The sequence below is a fragment of the Prionailurus viverrinus genome, chromosome A2 (genome assembly GCF_022837055.1).
Source record: "Prionailurus viverrinus isolate Anna chromosome A2, UM_Priviv_1.0, whole genome shotgun sequence".
Lineage (NCBI taxonomy): Eukaryota > Metazoa > Chordata > Mammalia > Carnivora > Felidae > Prionailurus > Prionailurus viverrinus.
The window spans coordinates 45,666,804-45,691,313 of NC_062562.1; the positions used below are offsets into that span (position 1 = coordinate 45,666,804).

General features: G+C 37.1%; 1 long non-coding RNA gene across 1 annotated transcript in view; it reads right to left on the reverse strand.

Annotated features, from left to right (window-relative positions):
- Nucleotides 1–2,852: 2,852 nt before the first annotated feature.
- The window catches only part of LOC125160985 (uncharacterized), a 56,766-nt gene continuing 35,108 nt past the window's right edge, over nt 2,853–24,510 (reverse strand). The window contains exons 3-4 of the long non-coding RNA XR_007150425.1: nt 6,975–7,100; nt 2,853–2,984 (exon numbers count right to left, since the gene is read on the reverse strand). This is a non-coding gene — a long non-coding RNA (uncharacterized LOC125160985). The remainder of the gene's footprint in view (nt 2,985–6,974; nt 7,101–24,510) is intronic.

Here is a 24,510-nt window from a genome sequence, read left to right on the forward strand (position 1 = left end):
ATGTCTCTTCCCCCTTCCAGTGTGTAGTAGAAGAACCACCTTGGTGCCACATATACACTTCTCCCAAAGGCCCCACAATTAGTGTCTGTGCTGCTGGCACCTGAGCACTAATACAGAGAGACAGGTGGAAAGGACAGGAGATGCTTCGGCTCTTTGGTCCTAAAAGTACACAATAAGTCCACAAATAAGGCTGTCCTTGATGTTCATTTTAGGCAGATTCGATCAGGAAAAATATTCGGGATAAGAACAAAAGGGAGAAAACCACGCATATGACATGATCTGCACCTCTTTTTCTCAAAATGGCCAAAATTGACCACATCTCCAATCCTCTCTCTGTACACTCAGAGCTGTTGTAACCAAAAGCATGTCTGTGCCTTGTCTCATCCCAGGCATACAGTTGAAAGCTGGGGTGGCTGCCCACCTTTTCTAAAAGCTGACCTCAAGGGTACCTAGAAATGCCCCTTCCTTGGCCAGGTAGGCTGAAGCACACTGCTCAGCAGAACCCCCAGAGCATGAAGGAGAGAGCTGAGCCCAATCCAAACCCATTCTTCAAAGTTCATTAAAAATGCCATCTCTAACATTATGACTTCCCAAACCTTTTCAGTTCCCATGAACAGGCTTCTTCCTTTGAGTTTGAACCCTAACACCTAGAGTATTTCTTTAATTGCATTCATCAGTAACAGAAACACAGTTCAAAATAGCCAAAGGAAATTATCTATCTATCTATCCTTACCTATCTATCTATCCTTATTATCTGTCTATTCTTATTATCTATTCTTATCTATCTACTCTTACCTATCCATTCTTATCTATCTATTTTTATCTATCTATTCTTATCTATCTATTCTTTATATATCTATCTATCTATCTATCTATCTGGGCAGACATAACTAAAAGAAAATCCAGAGTATAATGCCAATTTCTAGCATGGCTGGTACTTAGTCAAGATCATTGGTAATCTCTCTCTGGCTCTTGGTTCTGCTTTTTCTGCCAGTTGGCTTCATTCTTACCTAAGTGATAGCAAAATGGCTACCAGCAGCATTAGGCTTATATTCTATTTTCTCAGCAACCCCAGTAGAAATGCTTCTTTTCTAAAAGTTCTAGCAAAAGTCACAGAATTGAATCTGTGGTTCTGAATGGCTGACCCGGCATGAACACCTGCCCATCTCTAAGCCAAACATAATAGGCAGGATAATGCAACTGTTGAGTTGGCTAGTCAGGATCCTTCAAGATGTAGCGTAAGTCAGTTCTATACTAACTCCATGGCCCAAGAGTAGTTTGTTTCTCCAGGGAAAATCAGAGTGCTACATAAGGAAAAAAAACAAACAAACAAACAAACAAAAAACCAATGAATGCCAGGCTGGCAAAACCACACAAGTCCAACTTTGCCCTAATTCCTGGCGAGAGTGATAGCAGTAGTTCTATGAGAGGAAAGGACTCATGGGTATGTTTTCCTCTCTGTTTCTAAACTTTCCATAATGTTATTATATTGTCTTTATCATTTAATTGAAGGTGGAAGGCATGGAATAAAAGGAAAGAAAGGTATTGCTAAGTTTTAAATAAAGGTAGATATGATAATATAAAGGTCAAGGCTTTCCTTCAGAATAGAAGAATCTCCAATTTGTAATAGATACTATCCTTTTCAAAGTGTCTCCTTGTGTATTATCTCATTTGATCAGGTTTAAATGATTAAATAAGACAAATGGCATCATGAACTTATTTTCCAAATGATTTCTGTTTCACCAAAATATGTTTCTCTGAAAACAAGAGCATGACTCTGAGACCCTTGGATAGCTCAGTCAGTTAAGCCTCTAACTCTGAGCCTATAACTTTGGCTCAGGTCGTGATCCCAGGGTCATGGGATCGAGCTCTACACTGGGCTCCAGCTGAGCATGGAGCCTGCTTACAATTTTTTATCTCTCTCCCTCTGCCCCTCTCCTGCTCACACATTCTCTCTCTCTCTCTCTTTAATAATAATAATAATAATAATAATAATAATAATAATTTAAAAATTAAAAAAAAACACATGACTCCAAAATAATTCAAGGAAAAGGTCTGTTATGTGTTTTAAAGAAAAAAATAATTCAACTGGTTCCAAACTCTGTGGGAAGAGATCTAGATTTCCCAGACTAAGACCCTCCTGGCTCCTGCTCCAACATATCTCTTTAGTTTTGTCTCCTAGTACACACAACCATGTACCCGACACTCATTAATAATGGTCTGTTTCTACTCCAGCAACCCATCAAGCATTCTTAAGACTCCTGTCTTTTTCCACTCAGTTCACTGACTAGGAAATGCCCCCAGCCTCCTCTTGGCCTATAAAGTCTTTTCATCTTTAAAGCCCTACATAAATACCACATTTTCTAGGGAGCACTCCCTGATCCCCTTTTAAGTACTCTGAGCTCTCAAAGGACACTACGAATACTCCTCTGTGATCTTCATTTCAGTCTGCTTTATATTACAGTAAGCACTATAAGTAGGCAAGGCTGTGTCATTTTCTACAGTGTCACTTTACCATACTGAAGATTGCAAATGAACTGCTTATTTTATTTTACTTTATTTTATTTATTATATCACTGCATGATAGGAGACCAAAAGAAAAGATTAGAGAGTTGTTCCTCCAAAATCTCCAGAGAGGAAAAATATATAGCAAATCTTTAGTATTATGTATATAACATTTTCTAGGTAAGTCTAACATTTTATTCCCTTCTCCTAGTGGCAAAATACAAGAAGAAAAGAGTTATGAACTCCACTAAATAGGGGGGAAATTGTCTAAAAATGAAAGGGAGCTCTCCTCACTACGATCAGACTTCAGCAATCATCTGAAAGAGAGGCGAGTTAAAAATAAAACTCTCACCCAAAAGGCAGCCAGGATACAACCCAGTTGCTTACGCTGAGCCAGCATCTTTCCAGAGCCACTTCCCAGGTGGTTAAATACAGCCATGCAGTCCTCTGGGCCAGAGCCTGAGCTAATTAGGGAGTCTCTGGAAAGGAATACAAGGACTTTTAATAAAAGAGCCACCACAAGCCACTGCATTGGTGTTATACCTCTTCCAAATGCCAGTCCCTTTCTTACCATCAAGCATCACCACACTAACAAACACAGGAAAGGGGAGTTTGGGATGACAATAATTCTCTGAGTCATAAATGTTTCTGTGATCTACAGCATCAGAATCCTTTTTTATGGAAAAACAGCAGGGAAAGGCACACACTTTACTTTTCTATAGATATGACTTCTAAAAGTCTAACTTGGCTGTCTTTGACTCTTTAAAGTGCTTTTTTTTTTTTAGAGAAATAACATCCCATTTAGGTTTTCCATAAAGCTTATTAGTTTAAATGATAAAACAGATCGTATTATAAAGTACATCATTGGAAAGTAGGCTCATTGTAAATGTCAGGGAAAGACAGCCCTGACTCTCTCAGAGTATAAAAGTGATGCTTAACCAATATCAGATGTCATTACAGGAGCAATTTCTAACAAATCTGAATCCAGCTCTCATCAGTTAACATATAGGACAAAACTGTGCCCTCTGTATATGGTAAGAACAGGGAGAGCCATGGTTGTGTTAATATTTTTGTTATTTTTGAATTATTGCTTGTGTTTTCAGAGAATCTCAAGGTTGATTACCATAAAGATCATCTTGTCAAACCTTGAATCCAAACACCATAAAACTCGTGGAACACAATACTCTTCCTTTAAAATTCCTTTAGTCATTTATAAGTGACTTCAAGTGTGGTTTGTCCATTTTTCTTTTGGCAATAATGATTATGATTCCTCATAATAAATAATACTCTATAGCTTACAATACACTTTTTCACAAATAATACTATCTAAATTCTCACAGCAGTATCTCTGTTAATTGCCCCCAAGCTTACCTAACTAGCCCCCGCAAATAATAAGACAGATATTCTGTATCTTCCCAATTTATTTTTAAATACTAAAATATGATTTTTTAAAGAAGCAAAGAACTATGGAATCACATTTCAGAAATGTGAGTGCTTAATTAGTTCATTTTTAGCAATACACATTTACCAAAGTATATAAACCAATGCATTGGAACTATGGCATTCCAAATTTCCAAACCTTAAATGCAGAAATATAATTTTAATTTAGTTTACTCATAAATTATAATTAAAGGATTTTTAGTAAATATATGCAAATATAAGGCAATTTCAACAAAAGTGCCATATTTCAAATTATTTGGTATATTCACAAGATAGGGCAGCACTAACAGGAAAGAGAGCCTTAATAAAGTCCATAAAGGAAAGGAAGAATGAATGGGTAGTCATCCTGATAATCAAAAATTCAAGTTTCCCAAAGCCCAGCAGTCATGGCCAAACACAAAACAGGTAAATTCCTTATGTGGAATAATGTTGGAAGTCATGAAGAAGCTAACAAACACTCCATGAGATCCTTCCATTTGACTAATTAATTTGACTAATTAATTCCACCAGAGATGCATCCCTTCTGTTTGAGGATTTGGCCCTGTTAGATTTCCATTCTTTGCATGATGTAGTAGGAAATGTAGGGTGTATAATACAAGCTGCTCTTGGTTATCTATACTCCGTGTAACTGGCAATCTCAAAGAGGGAAATTTTAAAGGTGAAGAGTTGATAATTATATAATGAGTGAGTGTTATGTGCTAAGCATTTTAGAGCTACCATCTCATTTAATCCTCACATCAATGCTATGAGTTAGGTATTCTTAACCACATTTCATATATAAGGAAACAGAGGCTCAGATAAGTTAGATGATTTACCCAAGGCTCAGGGGGAACAAATGAGAACGTATGGTCAGAGCTGGACCATTAGGAAAGATAAAGAGATGCTAAACTGATACTAAGTCAATGGCTTTGGGTTCCTTAAAAAGAAACCTCAGTACCAAAAGCACTGTTGAAGCATGACTGACTCTTCAGGTGACTAAGTGGCCTCCGGTCTGAATCTAGAAGAAAACAAACAGGAAGACCAACAGAGAAAATATCTTTCTCTTCTCTTTTCTTTCCTCTCCCATCCCTCACCTTACTCCCTTCCTCCTCCCCCACACACTCTCTCACACACACACACCACTTAAATTCAAAGCACACTGATAAAGAGATAGAAAACTTAAATCACCTAATAAGCAATGCATGTATAATTACACCTCCTAATTCTTTAGGATTCTGCCACAACAAGGGTACATATTTACAGAGACAAAAGGAATTGAGTGTAAGGGGAATTTTAATTTGTGGCAAGAAGGTCATCAAAAAATAAATGGCACTGAACTTTGCCTCAGATTTGAACAAAGGACAACCAGCATGTGGGATACTCCCTAAATATAACTGGAATTAAAACTTAATCGGGTCTGGTAGCAGAGTACTTCCTGGTTTTGCCAAGCAAAGATGTTAGATAATTTAATATTGATATTAACAAAGATAAAGGGAGTAGTTATTTGATTTTCATCATGTTTAGAACTTCCCTAGAGGGTTTTATATTCTTAAACTGTAGCATTTCACCCAGAAGAGTTTTGGACACCACAAAATAAAACAAGGTCATGAAAGATGGAAATTGGTCAACTAGATCTGACTTAGAAATAGAAAATGATTTTAAATATGAACAGTCACACGCATCAAAAACAGTAGTATTAAGAATGACTGGAAATGCAGAGGAAAACAAATCCTGGAATATGCCAACTCAGTAACTGAAAAGACCATTGTTAGCCTGATTTGCCAATGCTAATACCTATTACCAATCACATTCATGAGTTATCTGTAGTGTTTTTTTTAAATGAATTAAAATTTTTAGCTCCATGAAACAATGGAAATAACCAAAGTCCTGTAATACAAAAAGGAGAGCAAGGTTTAACTTAAAAACAAACAAACAAACAAAAAAAAACATTTGACCAAATTTTAGGTCTTGTTCTTCCTGGTGTTCATGAACCAAGCATTCCAAGTTCTTCTGAGTCATGTATTCTTACCTATAAAATAAGGAGGTTGAACTAGATAAACTTGGGAGTCTAACATTCTCTGATATTGTAAGTCTTTTTTTTTTAATTGCTTATTTATTTTTAAGAGAGAGAGACAGAAACAGAGTGTGAGCAAGGGAGGAGCAAAGAGAGAGGGAGACAGAATTCGAAGCAGGCTCCAGGCTCTGAGCTGTCAGCACACAGCCTGGCACAGGGCTTGAACTCATGAACCATGAGATCATGACCTGAGCCAAAGTTGGAAGCCCAGCTGACTGAGCTGCCCAGGTGCCCATTAAGTCTTCTTGATTAACTTTTAAAAATCCACTTTATTCAAATGTTTCTATACTATAAATGGAAATACTAATTAGTTAAAAATTAAAAGCATAGCCTATGCTGACAAGTGTCCTTAAAAAAGGAATTCCTTGGAATTCTGCTGTTTTTTAGAGTATACTAAATGAAGTTTATTCCTACATATTCTGCAGATCTCTGGATGATATAGGAACATCCAACACAAATAATTATTTTGGAGAACAAAGTGCTGGAAATTTCAGAAATAATTAAATTCTCCTTTTTCTTACCACATGTTTGCTAGTTTAACTAGCATCTCACTGCCCTCTCTTGGTAGATTAAAATAACAGAAGCTGATTTCTTTGCAGGGATTGGAATCTGGCATCAAGCTTCAAGAAAATAGTCTGATTATTGCCAGTAGGGGGATCTACTTAATAAGACAAGTGTCAATGTAATCTGTAATATTTAAAAAGTAAGAATTTGTTAGTTTCAAGGATAGCCTCTTCCAAGAACCAAATTAGAGAAAGAGTAACATGCAGAAAGTTTAGTAGGGACTCAATACTTGCGGAGAAAAGAAGGAGGAAGGCAGAAGCTGGGCTGTAATGCAGTTCCAACAAGGGCCGAAAATGACCCCAAAGTTCTGAAGCTAGAGGGCCTTTGGAGCTGACCTGAGTTGGGGCAAGAAGACCCAAGGCTCATGTACTTCATAAGCCACATTTCAACCACTTATGGGATACTGACTTACCTTGGAAGCAGCTCTGACCATGGACAAGGTGACTCTTTAGCCAGGGACAATTTCTGGGGAGGGCTGACACCTGAGGACTGTCATTTAGCACTTCTGGAAGCTGGAGCAATAGAAGACCCTTCAGTCCTGAAGGAGAATCAGAGGTGTCACATCATAGTGTCTGCTATATACTGTCATTAATAACTCTCTGTTTCTTAATAAATACCATAGAACTAATCTTACAATAATTACAAAAATAAAAGGTAATGAATACAGGAAATGGTAATAGCCACTTTGGAAAGTAAACTGGTACTTCCTTTTAAAAGTAAATATAGGGGTGGGGCACCTGGGTGGTTCAGTTGGTTGAACATCCCACTCTTGATTTCGGCTCAGGTCATGATCTCACATTTCATGAGACTGAGCCCTTTGTTAGGCTCTGCGCCGAGAGCACAGAACCTGCTTGGGATTCTCTCTCCCTCTCTCTCTGCCCCTCCCCAATGCATGTGTGTACTCTCTCAATAAATAAACAAATACTTAAAAATGTTTTAAAAAATAAATTTACCATGTGACTCAGTAATTCCACTCCTAGGTCAAAGAGAAATGAAAATATATGTCCACACAAAGATTTATACAGAAAACGCTCATAACAGCATTATTCCTAATAGAAAAAAATAAAACAACAATTCAATGCTAAATGGATAAACATAATGTGTTATATGCAAAAAATGGAATAATACTCAGCAATAAAAAGGAACAAAGTACTGATATATATATGCTACAACATGGATGAACCTCAAAAATATTATGCTAAGTGAAAGTAGACAAAAGCAAAATACTACATATTTCTGATTCCCTTTAAATGAAATGTCTAGAAAAGGCAAATCTATAGTGAGAAAATAGAACAAGGACTACCTGAATTGGAGATGGAAACGTGAAATGACTGAAAATGGGCATGAGCAGTATTTTGGAAGCAATGGAAATGTTCTAAAGTTGGACTGTGGTGGTGACAATACTATGTGAATTCACTAAAAATCTTTGAAATGTAAAATTAAAGAGTATATTTTATAGCAAGTAGATTATAATCAAGGAAGTGGAAAGAAGAAGAAAGGCAGACAGGCAGGCAGGAAGGGAGGCATCATTCATCATACACTAGGTGGTGTGACCTGGTAAATGGGGTTTTTTCTCCAAACTTAAGACCATAGGGTTAAAATAACAGCCTAGTTTACATCTCAGAATATGTCATATCAGCAAGACCTTGAACATTAATGTTAGTGAATATTTGAATTCATTTTGGGTAAGGATCAGCATAGACTAGGGCTCATAAATAGTGTGACAGATACTTCCCTAAGGCAGCTATAGAAGACTAGCCTATAGATCATATTTTAAAAAAAAAAACAAAAAAACAAAAAGAAAAAGAAAAAAACACAGAGGTGCCTGGGTGACTCAGTTGGTTGGGCGTCCGACTTCGGCTCAGGTCATGATCTCATGGTTGGTGGGTTCAAGCCCCGTGTTGGGCTCTGTGCTGACAGCTTGGAGCCTGGATGGAGGAGTCTGCTTCAGATTCTGTGTCTCCCTCTCTCCCTCTGCCCCTCCCGCTCATGCTCTGTCTCTTTCTGTCTGTCTCTCTCTCAAAAATAACTAAACTTAAAAACAAAAAAAAGTAACAAACAACTCTGATACATACCAATGTACCTCTAAAATTTCCAACTTCACCCAGACTGACAAAGAGGATCGCTCTTCCTCACTTCTACATATAAGTGTGTGTATGTATATATGTGTGTGTGGAGGGGGTATATATATATATAATTCATAATAATTATGATTAAGTATAATCATTATAACATTAAAATTATTACTTAACAGTATTATTATTTAATAATTATTAATCTTCAATATTATTGCTTAATAATATATATTTACACATAAGTATGTACACTTAATATATATAAGTACACTTAATATATATAATATATATTTATATATAAGTGTACATATATACTTAATAGTACTATGTTTGACTTATTTCTTCCTTCATGATCAACCTTGATGTTCACTGTAATTTTATTTCATTAAGATACAGAATTCAGGGGCGCCTGGGTGGCTCAGTCGGTTAAGCGGCCGACCTCGGCCCAGGTCATGATCTCACGGTCCGTGAGTTCGAGCCCCGCGTCGGGCTCTGTGCTGACAGCTCAGAGCCTGGAGCCTGTTTCAGAGTTAGCCAGGAGTGAGAATTTTAAGAAATAAGAAAAAAGAATCTAGCCTCAACTGAGAACATACTATATTTAACACTCTCCTAGGCATTCTTCATATATCATTTATTTTAACTACATTGTGATGGGAATAATTATTTTTATTTACTGAATGAGAAAGCTGAGGCTCAGAGGATTAAGCAACTCACCCAAGGTAACCCAACATGGCAAATAAAACAACTATGGATAACACTATATAAACCTGACAACACACAAATATCACACTCTTTTGTAGTTGTCTTTTTGGAGTTATACAGTGAAACCCTGCCCCTATGAATAGGGATGGCAGTTCCCTTGGCGGGGCAGGGGGGAGGGGGACAAAAACTGAATACCCTACTGTAAAATATCCTGGGAAGCTGCAAAGAAGTCTTTCCTGTGCTTGGAATCAATCTCTGAAAACTTAAATTAAAAAAAAAAAGCTTCTGCATGGTCAATTTGCCTAGGACACCAAAGTTCAGAAGATCTTGGGACATGAGCTGTCCCTGGTCACACAGAGACAGGACAGCAGTTACACAGGAAGCTGGCCTGGAGTCTCAGGTGGATTCTCTAGAAGCAGATGCCAAGATGGTGTTTGGGGTGTGAGGCGTTTCTTAGGGAACTCTGCCAGTGAAAGGAAGGATGAAGAGGCAGGACTGAAAAGAGGAACAAGTTCAAATGTGATGCAGGCCCAATAAACCCCTGATCAACCTGTTGGGAATATCTGCAGGAGGCATCACACTTGTCCTGTGCTGCATCTGTGTCTACCGAACCTGGGAAGAGACCTTAGAGTGGGTTTGGCTTTATGAGTCTTTGAAAATTATTCTCTGCACTGCATATTCATTTCATTAGAGTCTAGTCTGTGATGTAAGCATTTGGAAAAAGAGCCTGTGATCATGCTAGCATAATAGACGCAGCAGAAGTATCACCATGAGAATGACTTCAGCTGCAAATACAGATTGTTTCAATGTGTTGAAACAATATATTGTTTCCTATACAAGGCAGTTCAGAGATAGAACGATTCCAGAATTTGTACCATCAGGGTTCCAGCTCCACATCCCTGTGATTATCATGCTTTTCCTCTCATCTGTGTTGGCTTTATCCTTAGGCTGGTGGTAAAATAAAAGATAGTTCCAAATAAAACATACAACAGTATAATGTCAAGAAGCAGAAGAAGGATGGTCTTTTCTGGTATATCCTCCACAAAAACAACAACAAAAAACTCTTCCCAGTACCTGCCACTGCTACCCCAGCAGTCTTTCCCTCACACCTTACTGGCCAGAACAAACCATATTGCATCCCTAAACCAACCACTGACAAGTGATTCATTTAAAACCATTATGACCGGGGCGCCTGGGTGGCTCAGTCGGGGAAGCATCCAACTTCAGCTCAGGTCATAATCTCATGGTTTGTGAGTTTGAGCCTCACATTGGGCTCTGTGCTGACAGCTCAGAGCCTGGAGCCTGCTTCGGATTCTGTGTCTCATTCTCTCTCTGCCCCTCCCCTACTCGTGCTCTGTCTCTCTCTGTCTCTCAAAAATAAATAAATGTAAAAAAGTAAATAAGTAAAAACATCATGACCAGGATGCCTGGGTGGCTCTGTCAGTTGAATGTCTGACTCTTGATTTAGGCTCAGGTCATGGTCCCAGGATCGTGGGAGCAAACCCCACATCAGGCTCCACATTCAGCATGGAGACTGCTTGGGATTCTCTCTCCTCTCTGCCACTCCCCAACTCACATGCACTCATGCTCTCAAAATAAATAAATAAACTTAAAAAATAAAATAAAATCTTCATGACTGGCTCACTCTAATCAGGATCTACCTACTATACTACACATGAGGCCAGCTTCTCCTAAAGCACATAGCTCTGAGAGGAGGGGTGGATATTTGGACAAAATCAGAATTCTCTTAGGAAGAAGAGAAAAGCAAACTGTTGGTTGGGCATGCAACCAACACTATTCCCTGTATAAGAGCTCTATTGCTGAAATCAGCAAATGTCACCCAGCCAACTATGCCACAAGGGTCAGAAGTAGCAGAAGCAGCATCTTCAGAACAAGAAAGGAAAAAATCATATTGGCTAGTTTCAGCTCATCTCATAGTGTCCTAACAGAATGTGCACCCTGAAAACATCTCCCAGGAGGCTAATTTCCCCAATCACTTTCACCTTACTGTGGTTCTGGTTATCTAATACATGACAAGCAAAGTATGTGAACTCTGATCTCTCCGAGTTCATGGGTTCAAGCACGGGTGCTAATTTTTCTCAGATCCCAAGTCCCTTGGGGGAATTTAGAGACCAGACCAAACACCATTCTCTGACAAGAGATCTGAAAGGGTCTTATACAAGAGACAACAAGGATGCTTAAGTTTAACTGGTGCAGGAATGGGCAGAAAATACTATTTACTGCATTTCCTAAAACTGAAGCCATATGACAGCACCCTGTGAATGTGTAAGTTAATTTAAATGAACAAATGGCCTGAAAAGATATTTTGTGACTCACCAAACAATAAATGTTTAACTGATCTCCCTTAATACTATTATTACATGAAAAAAATACACAACTATGTCTTTTACAATGAGAAATGAGAACTTTAGACCATAATTAAAAATCAGTAGAAACTTTCACCAATACTTTATTATAGAAATAGTCCTATTTGTTTTCATTATAAGAGGAAAATAAAAGAAGAAATTCTGTCTGTGAAAATAGTTTATAACTCTAGTTCTTCCACTCACTGTTTGGAGGTCTCAAACTCTTGAGAGTCTCCTCATTTTTTCATTTGTAAAAAGCAGGTGATTTCTAGGTTCTTTCTAAGCCTCTCAATCTAGGACTGTAAGATATTGATTCCAAGAACCAATAATACTATGCTATACCATACATGTCATGTGGTTCTTGGAAACAAGGTATTTCTTTTTGTTTTCTTAGTTACCAAATATGGTTTCATAGGCCATTGGGTGGTAATGTATGTCTCTCATTAGTAGTTTTATTTTCTAGGATTAATTGCAATGCTGTACATTTTGTTAGCCATTGAATTAAACTGAATCATTGTGTAAATGTTAACAAAATAATTATATAAATATTGATACAACAATAATCCTCCAAAGCTTTAAATGGGTTCATACTTTCAGCTTTCAAGACTTTCTAATAGAAAATAGGGAAGATGGAAGACAAAGAAAGATGAAGTAAAATATCACACAAATAATTTCGGAACTGTAAAACACCTTGGAGGTAATCTAATCCAGTGGCTGGAACACTCAGATATGTAATCTAGTGACATGCAGAACTGGATTAAAATAAAACTCTCCCCCACCAGCCATTCCCAGCCTCCCATCTCCAAAAGAGACTCACTAGTTTTAAACTAAAGCAAGGCTGGCCATCTGTATTTTTATCAAATTCCTTGAGTGATACTGAAGCACAGGCAGGTTTGGAAACCAATGATAGAAACCAACTGAATTATATAATAAATGAGAAAACTAAAGTTCAAGTAGTTAAAGAACAAAAGCAAAATCAAATTACTCAGTTCTCCTTTACCAAAAGTCGAGGGTTCTTTCTATTACCTCATCAATATACATCTTAATTATGTAAAATCAGTATGCTCAACATTAAATTAAGAACTAGTTGTAATTATTCAGATCCAGGAAGAAAGACTACCCAAGGAAGAGCAAGAAAATGAGGATTAATTAGGGGAAAACAACTGCATGGAATGAGGTAAAGCACATAGAGTAATCCAGACCTAATAAGAAAGAGGGAACTGGAGAGCATCTGGGTGGCTCAGTTGGTTAAGAAAGAGGGAACTGGAGGGGAAACAGTAGGGTACAGGAAAGGCAGGGATGCTATCCAGGTTAGTAAAGAAAAATAGCAGGGCAGAATCCTGAATTGAACTAAAAATGAAGAGTACTTAAATTCTTTACCTCCAGAAAAGATGGACAGAGCTAACATAAATAAGAATGACTTCATATGTACTATTTTTGTGTTATACTTTCTGATTCAGCATAATAATCTGAGGAAGTATAGTTATATTGGAAAAAAAAGACCTAAAAGCTGTGGTAGAGGATCTCCATTAAAAAACAGGCCAATACCTAGATCACTGGTGACAAAGGTAGAGCTTCCCCTGAGGGTCTATCATTTCCAGGCAATTAACTTTAAGCAGGGCCCATCCAAAGATTTAAGATACTGATGGGATGACTTAATCACCACTATAATCATCATCATCATCATCATCATCATCATCATCATCATCATCACCATCATCAAGTATGTACTACATACCCACTATGCCAGGTGCTAGAGATTAAGGGACAAAAAAACCTTCTTCCTGTTTGGCCAGGAAGGTTGAAAAGCACAGAATCAGGCCTAAGACATCTGGAAGCAGTAATACACTGGTAATGTTGAAGAACCATGGGAAAGCCCTGATTAGTCCATTTGCATGCTGTAAATACTCCCATGACGGTCAGTTTCATGCTACCAGGATGATATCAACCAGCTAAAAAAATACCTATAAATTTAACAATAGATTCTTATGAGCTGAAATGAGCTAGCCTCAGTCCACCACTGTTTAAAGACCATAAAACCAATGCTTCTATTCTCCTCATATCACATTCAGATAAAAAAACAAAGAGATAAAGTGACTTGTCAAAGGCCACACAACTAAGTTATGACAAAACTAAGAATAGAACCCACTTCCTTGCTTTTTCCATTATAACTCACCTTGTAAGTTCACATATGGTATTTTATGGCATTTGAATTTAGTGATTGAAAAATCAGGTCCTGAAGTCCACATGCCTAGGCTCAAATCCCAGCTCCAACTGTGAATGAAGACTATGACCTTAGAAATTTAATGAATTTGTCTGAGCCTTATTTTTTTATCTGTAAATTGAGGATGATTACACTACCTACATCTAACTAGATTGTAGTGAATATTAAATATGATAAAATGTGTAAATTGCTTGCCAAAGAGCCTGGCATACAATACAAATTCAGTATACATTGGCTATTATTATTATGGCATATTAATATCTGCTAGGCCAGCACTGATTCACAGACTGTTATGGTCCTTGACAGGATAACCTATAGAATCTGACAGTAAGTGTTTAGCAATGTGTGGGGCACGTGGATGGCTCAGTTGGTTGAGTGTCCGACTTCCACCCAGGTCATGATCTCGCAGTTCGGGAGTTCAAGCCCCGAGTGGGGCTCTGTGTTGACAGCTCAGAGCCTGGAGCCTGCTTCGGATTCTGTGTCTCCCTCTCTCTCTGTCCCTCCCTTGCTCACAGTCTGTCTCTCTCTCTCTCTCTCTAAAATAAATAAAAATGTTAAAAAAAATTTTTTAAAAAGAAACTTCTTTGGCAATTTGACATTGACACAATATCCAAGCATAGGACCGTGAACTCATTTTGATAAACAGGGTATAAACAAGTATGGATGCTGTTGAACTCAAGCAGTGATCAGCATAGGGCCCAAAATGCATGCTAGTTAAGCACAAAAGATTGCTTAAACACATGATATTTTATGTTAGTTTATCACCTGTAACCCACAAGTCAATGAAAATCTGATAAAATATAGGTATTTGTTTATCTTAAAAATGTATTATTTTTACAATCATCGCAATTTTAGGTCAAGCTTATTTTCTAAATTTATACTTTAGTAAGCTAAATTAGGAAAATAATATTATTTTATTTTTAACTCTAATTTACATATATTGAGATAAGCCTCACTGAACTTCTGTCAAGAGTAGACACTCATTTTTCTGAATGCAGCAGTGCTAGTAAATCAAATGATAATGATGGAAGCTATTCCTAATAAATGAGAACCAAAAAAGTTTGTACTAATTCTCTTAGGAATTTGGTTGGTACCTTGTATATTGACATTGGTTGTATAGCCATAATTCAGAGTGAAGTACTAACATAACAGTGTGATTATTTTTGAGATGTACTGACTAATCAAACTTAAATGGATCTTACATATAAATCATAACTAAATAAGCTCAAAATCAAAGAATTGTTTTAAAGAAAGGGCAATGAGTTAAAAAGCTAACAGAAACATGTTCTCAATATCCCACATATAAATATTAGTAATTCTCAGCTCTTTTTTAGGTAGCAATTCAAGTTGCTAACACTAAAAGATTACAGACAAAAATGTTTGCTTGGAAATACAGGTGAATCTAAGGCAAAGAATGTAGCTCAAATACCACTTTTCAAGGTATCTGAATAGCCCAACATAGCTAGGCACTGGCTAACGATATAGAAGACCAACTCACACAGCACATAAAGCCAGTTGAGTAGTTTTCATTGTTAATATAACTATTTTTTAACTGTGTTTTAATTTTTTCCCAGCTTCACTGTTAATAAACACAACTAGTTCTGAACCGTATAATATCCTAAGTTGTCAACATTGTCAACATATGGAATTTGGAATTTTAATTTTGTATAAGTGTGTTCAGATGGCATAGCTCCAATGACAGGAAATGTTTTTGAATAGCTAATCAGATTAAGGAGTTTGAGTGAAAACATAAATCATCACACTACCTCCTTCAATGACAAAGTCCTGTTATTCAAAAAAAGTCAACAGAATTAAACAGTGTGCTTATAACGTACAAAATCGTGTCATAATAAGAACTAATTCACTTAAATCTTATACAATTCTGTTTTTTAAGTATTGATATAAAAATTGATAATAAAGGGGAGCCTGGGTGGCTCGGTTGGTTGAGTGACCGACTTCGGCTCAGGTCATGATCTCAGGGTTCGTGTGTGTGAGCCCCTGGTTGGGCTCTGTGCTGACAGCTCAGAGCCTGGAGCCTGCTTCAGATTCTGTGTCTCATTTCTCTCTCTGCCCCTCCCCTATTTGTGCTCTGTCTCTCAAAAATAAATAAACATTAAGAAAACTTTTTTTAAGATAATAAAAATACTTGTGTGTGTAAGTACAGCACTTATCAACTGGAAAAAGTCTGTAAAGAATGTTTGAACTCAAAAATGAACTTGTTGTGCTGCTATGATATAAAGAAGTAGATGGATCCCAATCTTTTAAGGATATAAATTGAATGAACAGACTTGCCTGTTTGTCTAATATTTTTGGCATTTTAAATTCTCTTAATATCTCTATTGAAAGGAGTGCAACATCTTAAAGGCAGATAAGAACAAAAGACAAAATAATTTTAAAATCTTGGAAGTAAATACTATGACATTCTATAATTTATCAATATTATCAAAGAAATAAGTAGTCTTGATGTACCAAACACCTTCCCAATTTGATAAAATTTCTAGATTTTAGTTTCCATTAAAAGGAGATCTACTCATAAGAAATTCATTTATTTAGGATCTATTAATTTAATTGATTTATCAATAATTTTAAATGATAAAATTGTTAGAATTTGTGAAACTGATGAAAAACTGAAGAGGAACTTTAAAAATGTGGGATCACTTGCTTAATTTTGAGTCAAATTTTAAAAATTAGTACCCTGAGCTTGATGAGCTTGTTTTAAAATTTCTTCTTACATTGTCATCAAATACTTCTTGAGACTGGTGTCTATACTAGAATGTTGTTAAAACAGACCATAGACACAGTTCAGATATACATTACCTCCTACAATTAGCATTATCATCAAGCTAACCAAGATGAAATAAATTTAATAAGCAAAAAGCAAGTCACATTGAATTTCAATATGAGTTTGTCACATTGAAAGTGTTAAATTTTGAAATAAATGGTATTCTTTTTTTAAAGTTTATTTATTTTGAGAGACGGAGAGAGAAAGAGAGATAGCACGTGCACAGAAGGCAGGGGTAGAGACAGGGAGAGAGAGAATCCCAAAACAGGCTCTGTGCTGGCAGTGCGGAGCCTGACATGGGGCTCAATCTCATGAATTGTGAGATCATGACCTGAGCCAAAATCAAGAGTCGGACACTTAACCAACTGAACCACTCAGGTGCCCCATAAATAGAATAGGTGCTATTCTATTTATGCTATTTAACTAGCATACTATGTATGCTAGTTAAAAGTATGCTCTTCTTTTAAAGTGGGCATAGATATTTAATACAAGGAGACACTGTTTCACTTACAACATGCTGTGTAGTTATAATGGGAGAAAAATTAAAACTCATAATAGAAATTCTGTGTCAGCTGTTCTTAAACTTTTTGGTTTCTTTACATCTGAAAAATTATTGGACAACAAACACTTTAAGAACCACTCCTCTATATCATATAGACTTATTTTGTATGCTTTTTAAATTTTTATTTTTCTGATTATTTGTTTTTACTGCACTTTACAAATCTATCAGTCTGAAAAGGACTGGAATTTTTTAAAAAATCTAAATCTGTCACCACAGATAGTTTGAGAACTGCTCTAATTCAACCCTGTATGACTCAGTTAGACATTTCTATTTTAATACTGAATAATTCATCAGCCATTTCACTTGACAGATGAAGTTTATTAGTATTATATTGAAATACTACATGAAAGCCATGATGACTGAATAGCTCATTAAAAACCAGGTATGTGAAGAAAATCATCTAAATGCTCTTAACCTTTTATTCTATTTCAGGATGCCAATGTTAAAAAGTCTAATCCCTTTAAGAGGTCAAATATGTGTTTTTAACAGTTAAACGAATGACAACAACCTTCATGTCCATCAACACACCTATAGCCCCTATCATGGCTTTTAAATATCTTTCTCCACTGAAAGGAACCAAGATTCCTTGGAGAAATGGCTAATTACAGGACTGTAGTATGAAAAACATAACATAAACCTGTAACATCTTTTTTTTTATGCCAGAAAACTAAATAAAGGCTCAAAGGATAATGGCAATGTGTCAAAAGAACCCAGAGCAAGCTTGAAGGGGGTTCCCACTGGCCAATTCTGAGATAATATGAGCATCTATATAAATAATGATGGTAATCATTTAAAAATTAGGCATCTATGAGATTATAACTTACATAAATAAATAATGAATAAATCAGGAGGAAATGAGAAAGCTCTTTCCAACTGATGAATGTAGAATGAAGTCATTAGAAAATCACTGTTTTCAACCATCATAGTTATAATTAATTCAGCCAAAAAAATATTTATGGATGCTAAAGCCAATGGATAAAAGTTTGAAGAATAATAAGAAATTTACAGGGAAAAGACAGTCTCTTCAGTTAACAGTTCTGGAAAAACTGGACAGCTACATGCAAAAGACAGAAACTAAGACTACTATCTTACACAATACACAAAAATCAATTCAAAATGGAGGCATTTGACTCTTGGTTTTGCCTCAGATCATGATCTCCTGGTTTCCTGAGTTCGAGCCCCAAGTAGGGCTGTGGGGCTTTGCTCTGGCAGTGCAGAGCCTGCTTGGAATTACCTGTCTCCCTCTCTCTCTGCCCCTACCCCATTCACACTGTCTCTGTCTCTCTCAGGATAAATAAATAAACTTCAAAAAAAATTTTTTTAACAAAAAAATCAACTAAAAATGGATTTAAGCCCCAAATGTGAGACCTAGAACCATAAAACTCCTTAAAGAAAATATAGACAGGAGCGCCTGGGTGGCTCAGTCAGTGAAGTATCCTACTTTGGTTCAGGTCATGACCTCGCCATTAGTGGGTTAGAGCCTGCATAGGGCTCTGTGCTGACAGCACAGAGCCTGGAGCCTGCTTCAGATTCTATGTCTCCCTCTCTCTCTTTGCCTCTCCCTCACTCATGCTCTATTTCTCTCTTTAAAAAAATAAACATTAAAAAAAATTTTTAAAGAAAATATAGATAGTAATCTCTGGACAGTGGCATTAACAACATTCTCCTATATATGTCTCCTCAGGCAAGGGACGCAACAGCCAAAATAAACCCCACCCCACCCCCCAAAAAAAACTATTGGGACTACACCAAAATGAACAGCTCTTGCACACTGAAGGAAACCATCAACCAAAAGGAAAAGGCATCCTACTGAATGGGAGAAGATATTTGCAAATGATGTGTTCAATAAAATGTTAATATCCAAAATATATAAAAGATTACACAGGAGGAGCCAAGATGGCAGAACAGCATGGAAGCTTTTTGTGTGTCTCACGTCCATGAAATACAGCCAGACCAACACTAAACCATCCTACACACCTAGAAAACTGATTGGAAGACTAACACAAAAATCTGCACAACCTGAACCACAGAATTCAGCAGGTACGCAACATAAAGAGCTGAACTTAGGGAGCAAGCAGCCGCAAAAGGTAGGGAACCCCTTTTGCGAGCAGAGAGAGGATGAAGACTAGGGAGTGGGGAGCATACAGGAAAAGCAACCCTCCCCAAAAGCAGCTGGAAAGAAGGTGGAAAATTGGAAAAAGCCGCAGGGACTAAACTAAAAAGGGAGAAAGGAGGAAGGAGAGGGTTTAAATTCCATTAAGACTGTAAACAAGGGGAGCACAAAGGCTGCAACTCCACAGCTCCATACCCGGCAGTGCTCTGGTGGGAAAGGTGAATCCCCAGGAAAAGAGTGAGGTCGGGGAGGCTCTTGGGCCACACGGAAAAAAGCAGTTCCACTTCTGGAAGGACATTTGGTAGAGACTGTTGAAGCCACCTGGTCACAGCAGACCCCAGAAGGCAACCACATTCACTGGTGCTGGGCAAGGTCGTTGAGGGTGAAACCTGGTGCCAGATGTGTGTTGCAATTTTCCACAATCCCTGAAACGCTGATGCCACACTGTCTCATGATCTTTTTTGGGGGCAGGCTGGCACCTGGCCACAGTCTTGGGGCACATGCAACAGCAGGGTCCAGTGAGCGTTGCTGGGTGCAGCCAACATTTGACCATTGCTTGTTCAGCCATTGTTCAGCAAGACCCTCCACAGAGAGGTGGAACAGGTCAAAGCCCCAGTTCTTTGGAAGTAAGGGGCCGGGGAAAACAGCCACATTTGAGACAAAACTTGGGAGAGAGGTACTGCCTGGGGCCTGGTCACAGAGAGTGGAAAAGCGGGGAGGGAGCGAGAGCTGAAGACACAGGACCAGTGCGCGATTGCTAATCTGGGAGAACAGACTGGGTAGCTGGGTGGCGCCATTTTCACCGCTCCAGCGCATACGCACCTACCAGCACCACAACAATCCACCCCAGTAGGCTAGCAGCGCCATCTAGTGGAGAGCAGAGCTGTTACACCGAGCCTTGCCCAACTGGGCAACTTCGCTCCTCAAGAACACAAACCTCACCACCAGCTTAATTTATGGACTATAAAGAGCTACATGGACTGACCTCTAGGGGAAAACGAAGCAATTTCAGGCCTACTTCAATCTTTTAGCAGTTTCATCTATTTAATTTTTTTCTTTTTTTCTTTTTTTTCTCTTTTTCCTTTTTCTCTTTTATAATTCTTTCCTTTTTCGTGAATACAGAAAGAGAAAAAAACTCATCTTTATTTTCAACTTTTATTAAAGATATCTGTCTTTAATTTTTATTACTATATTTTTTACTTTTGTGTAAATTTTTTCAAATTCTACTTTACTTCCATCATTTTATTTTAGTCTACTTCAGTGTACTCAACTTTTCAAATTTTCAAACAATTTTCCTTTTTTTCTTTTTCATTTCTTTTCTTGTTCTTCAATGCAGAAAGAGGAAAAACTTCATTTTTACTTTCAATTTCTTTTAAAAAATATTTTTATTTAATTTTTATTACTATATTTTTTGCTTTTATGTAAATTTTTTCAAATTCTATCTTACTCCCATCATTTTATTTCAGTCTAAGACAGTGTATTCACTTTTTCAAAATTTTTTTCTTTTTTCTTTTTTATCTTTGTTCTCTTTTTTGTTTCTTTTCTTTTTTCTTAAATACAGAAAACAAAAAAATTCATATTTATTCTTAATGTTTATTAAAAACATTTTTCTTTAATTTTTTATACTATATTACTTACTTTTGTGTATATTTTTTCAAACTCTATTTTACCCCCATCATCACATTTTAGTCTACTTCAGTGTATTCATTTTTTCAAATTCTCAAGATTTCCTTTTGTTTCTTCCCCCCCCTTTTTTTTCCTCTAATCTGTCAAACCACTTTCTTTCTTTTTTTTTCCTTTTTTTCAATATATGTAGTTTATTGTCAAATTGGTTTCCATTCAACACCCAGTGCTCATCCCAAAATGTGCCCTCCTCAATACCCATCACCCACCCTCCCCTCCCTCCCACCCCCCATCAACCCTCAGTTTGTTCTCAGTTTTTAACAGTCTCTTATGCTTTGGCTCTCTCCCACTCTAACCCCTTTTTTTTTTCCTTCCCCTCCCCCATGGGTTTCTGTTAGGTTTCTCAGGATCCACATAAGAATGAAAACATATGGTATCTGTCTTTCTCTGTATGGCTTATTTCACTTAGCATCACACTCTCCAGTTCCATCCACATTGCTACAAAGGGCCATATTTCATTCTTTCTCATTGCCACGTAGTACTCCATTGTGTATATAAACCACAATTTCTTTATCCATTCATCAGTTGATGGACATTTAGGCTCTTTCCATAATTTGGCTATTGTTGAGAGTGCTGCTATAAACATTGGGGTACAAGTGCCCCTATGCATCAGTACTCCTGTATCCCTTGGGTAAATTCCTAGCAGTGCTATTGTTGGGTCATTGGGTAGGTCTATTTTTAATTTTTTGAGGAAACTCCACACTGTTTTCCAGAGTGGCTGCACCACTTTGCATTCCCACCAACAGTGCAAGAGGTGTCAAACCACTTTCAACACCCAAACCAAAACACACCTAGGATCTAGCATCATCTATTTGATTTTTGTGTGTATGTGTGTTTTTAATTTTTAATTTTAATATTTTTTTTAATTTTAAGTTTTTTTAACTTCACTTTTTCTACCTCATTAATTCCTTTTCTTCCTTCAAAATGACAATACAAAAGAATTCACCCCAAAAGAAAGAGCACAAAGAAACGACAGCCAACACAGATAAAAGCAAGATGTCTGAACCAGAATTTAGAATCACGATAATAAGAATACTAGCCACAGTTGAAAATAGAAAGAATCCCTTTATGCAGAGATACAAGAAGTAAAAAATAGCCAGAATGAAATTAAAAATGCTATAACTGAGCTGCAATCACGGATGGATGCAGCGGTGGCAAGGATGGACGAGGCAGAACAGAGAATCAGTGATATAGAGGACAAACTTATAAAGAAAAATGAAGCAGAAAAAAAGAGGGAGATTAAGGCAAAAGAGCACGATTTAAGAATTAGAGAAATCAGTGACTCATTAAAAAGGAACAACATCAGAATCATAGGGGTCTCAGAGGAGGAAGAGAGACAAATAGGGGTAGAAGGGTTATGTGAGCAAATCATAGCAGAAAACTTTCCTAACCTGGGGAAAGACACAGACATCAAAATCCAGGAAGCACAGAGGACTCCCATTAGATTCAACAAAAACCGACCATTAACAAGACATATCATACCCAAATTCACAAAATACTCAGGCAAGGAGAGAATCATGAAAGCAGCAAGGGGAAAAAAGTCCCTAACCTACAAGGGAAGACAGATCAGGTTTGCAGCAGACCTATCCACAGAAACTTGGCATGCCAGAAAGGAGTGGCGGGATATATTCAGTGTGCTGAATCAGAAAAATATGCAGCCAAGAATTCTTTACCCAGCAAGGCTGTTGTTCAAAATAGAAGGAGAGATTAAAAGTTTCCCAGACAAACAAAAATTAAAGGAGTATGTGACCACTAAACCAGCCCTGCAAGAAATTTTAAAGGGGATTCTCTGAGGGGAGAAAAGATGAAAATAAATAAATACATACACACACACAAACACACACACACACACCCCAAAAGCAACAAAAGATTCAAAAGGACCAGAGAACACCACCAGAAACTCCAACTCTACAAGCATGATAATGGCAATATATTCATATCTTTCAGTACTCACTCTAAACGTCAATGGACTCAATACTCCAATTAAAAGACAAAGGGTAAAAGAATGGATGAGAAAACAAGATCCATCTATATACTGTTTACAAGAGACACACTTTAGACCTAAATATACCTACAGATTGAAAATAATGGGATGGAGAACCATCTATCATGCTAATGGTCAACAAAAGAAAGCCAGAGTAGCCATACTTATATCAGACAATCTAGACTTTAAAAAAAAGACTGTATCAAGAGACGCAGAAGGGCATTATATCATAATCCAGGTGTCTATAGACCAAGAAGACCTAATAATTGTAAACATTTATGTGCCAAATGTGAAAGCACCCAAATATATAAATCAATTAATCACAAACATAAAGAAACTCATCGATAGTAACACCATAGAGTAGGAGACTTCAACACCCCCCTCACACCAATGGACAGATCATCTAATCAAAAAATCAACAAGGAAACAATGGCTTTGAATGACACATTGGACCAGATGGACTTAACAGATATATTCAGAACATTTCATCCTAAAGCAGCCGAATATATATTCTTCTCCAGTGCACATGGAATGTTCTCCAGAATAGACCATATACTGGGACACAAAACAGCCCTCAACAAGTACAAAAAGATCAAGATCATACCATGCATATTTTCAGACCACAATGCTATGAAACTCGAAATCAACCACAAGAAAAAATTTGGAAAGGTAACAAATACTTGGAGACTGAACAAAATTCTACTAAAGAAGGAATGGGCTAACCAAGCAGTTAAAGAGGAAATTAAAAAGTATATGGAAGTCAATGAAAATGATAGCACCACAACCCAAAACCTCTGGGACGCAGCAAAGGTGGTCATAAGAGGAAAGTATATACCAATCGAAGCCTTCCTAAAGAAGGAAAAAAGATCTCAGATACACAACCTAACCTTACACCTTAAGGAGATGGAAAAAGAACAGCAAATAAAACACAAAACCAGCAGAAGATAGGAAATCATAAAGATTAGAGCAGAAATTAATGCTATCAAAACCAAAAAAAAACAAACAAAAAAAAAAAACCAGTAGAACAGATCAATGAAACCAGAAGCTGGTTCTTTGAAAGAATTAACAAAATTGATAAACCACTAGCCAGTTTGATCAAGAAGAAAAAGGAAAGGACCCAAATAAGTAAAATCAAGAATGAAGGAGGAGAGATCACAACCAACACAACAGAAATAAAAACAATAATAAGAGAATATTATGAGCAATTATATGCCAATAAAATGCGCAATCTGGAAGAAATGGGCAAATTCCTAGAAACATACACACTACCAAAACTAGAACAGGAAGAAATAGAAAATTTGAACAGATTCATAACCAGTAAGGAAATCAAATTAGTAATCAAAAATCTGCCAAAAACACAAGAGTCCAGGACCAGATCGCTTTCCAGGGGAATTCTACCAAACATTTAAGGAAGAGTTAACACCTATTCTCTTGAAGCTGTTCCAAAAAATAGAAAT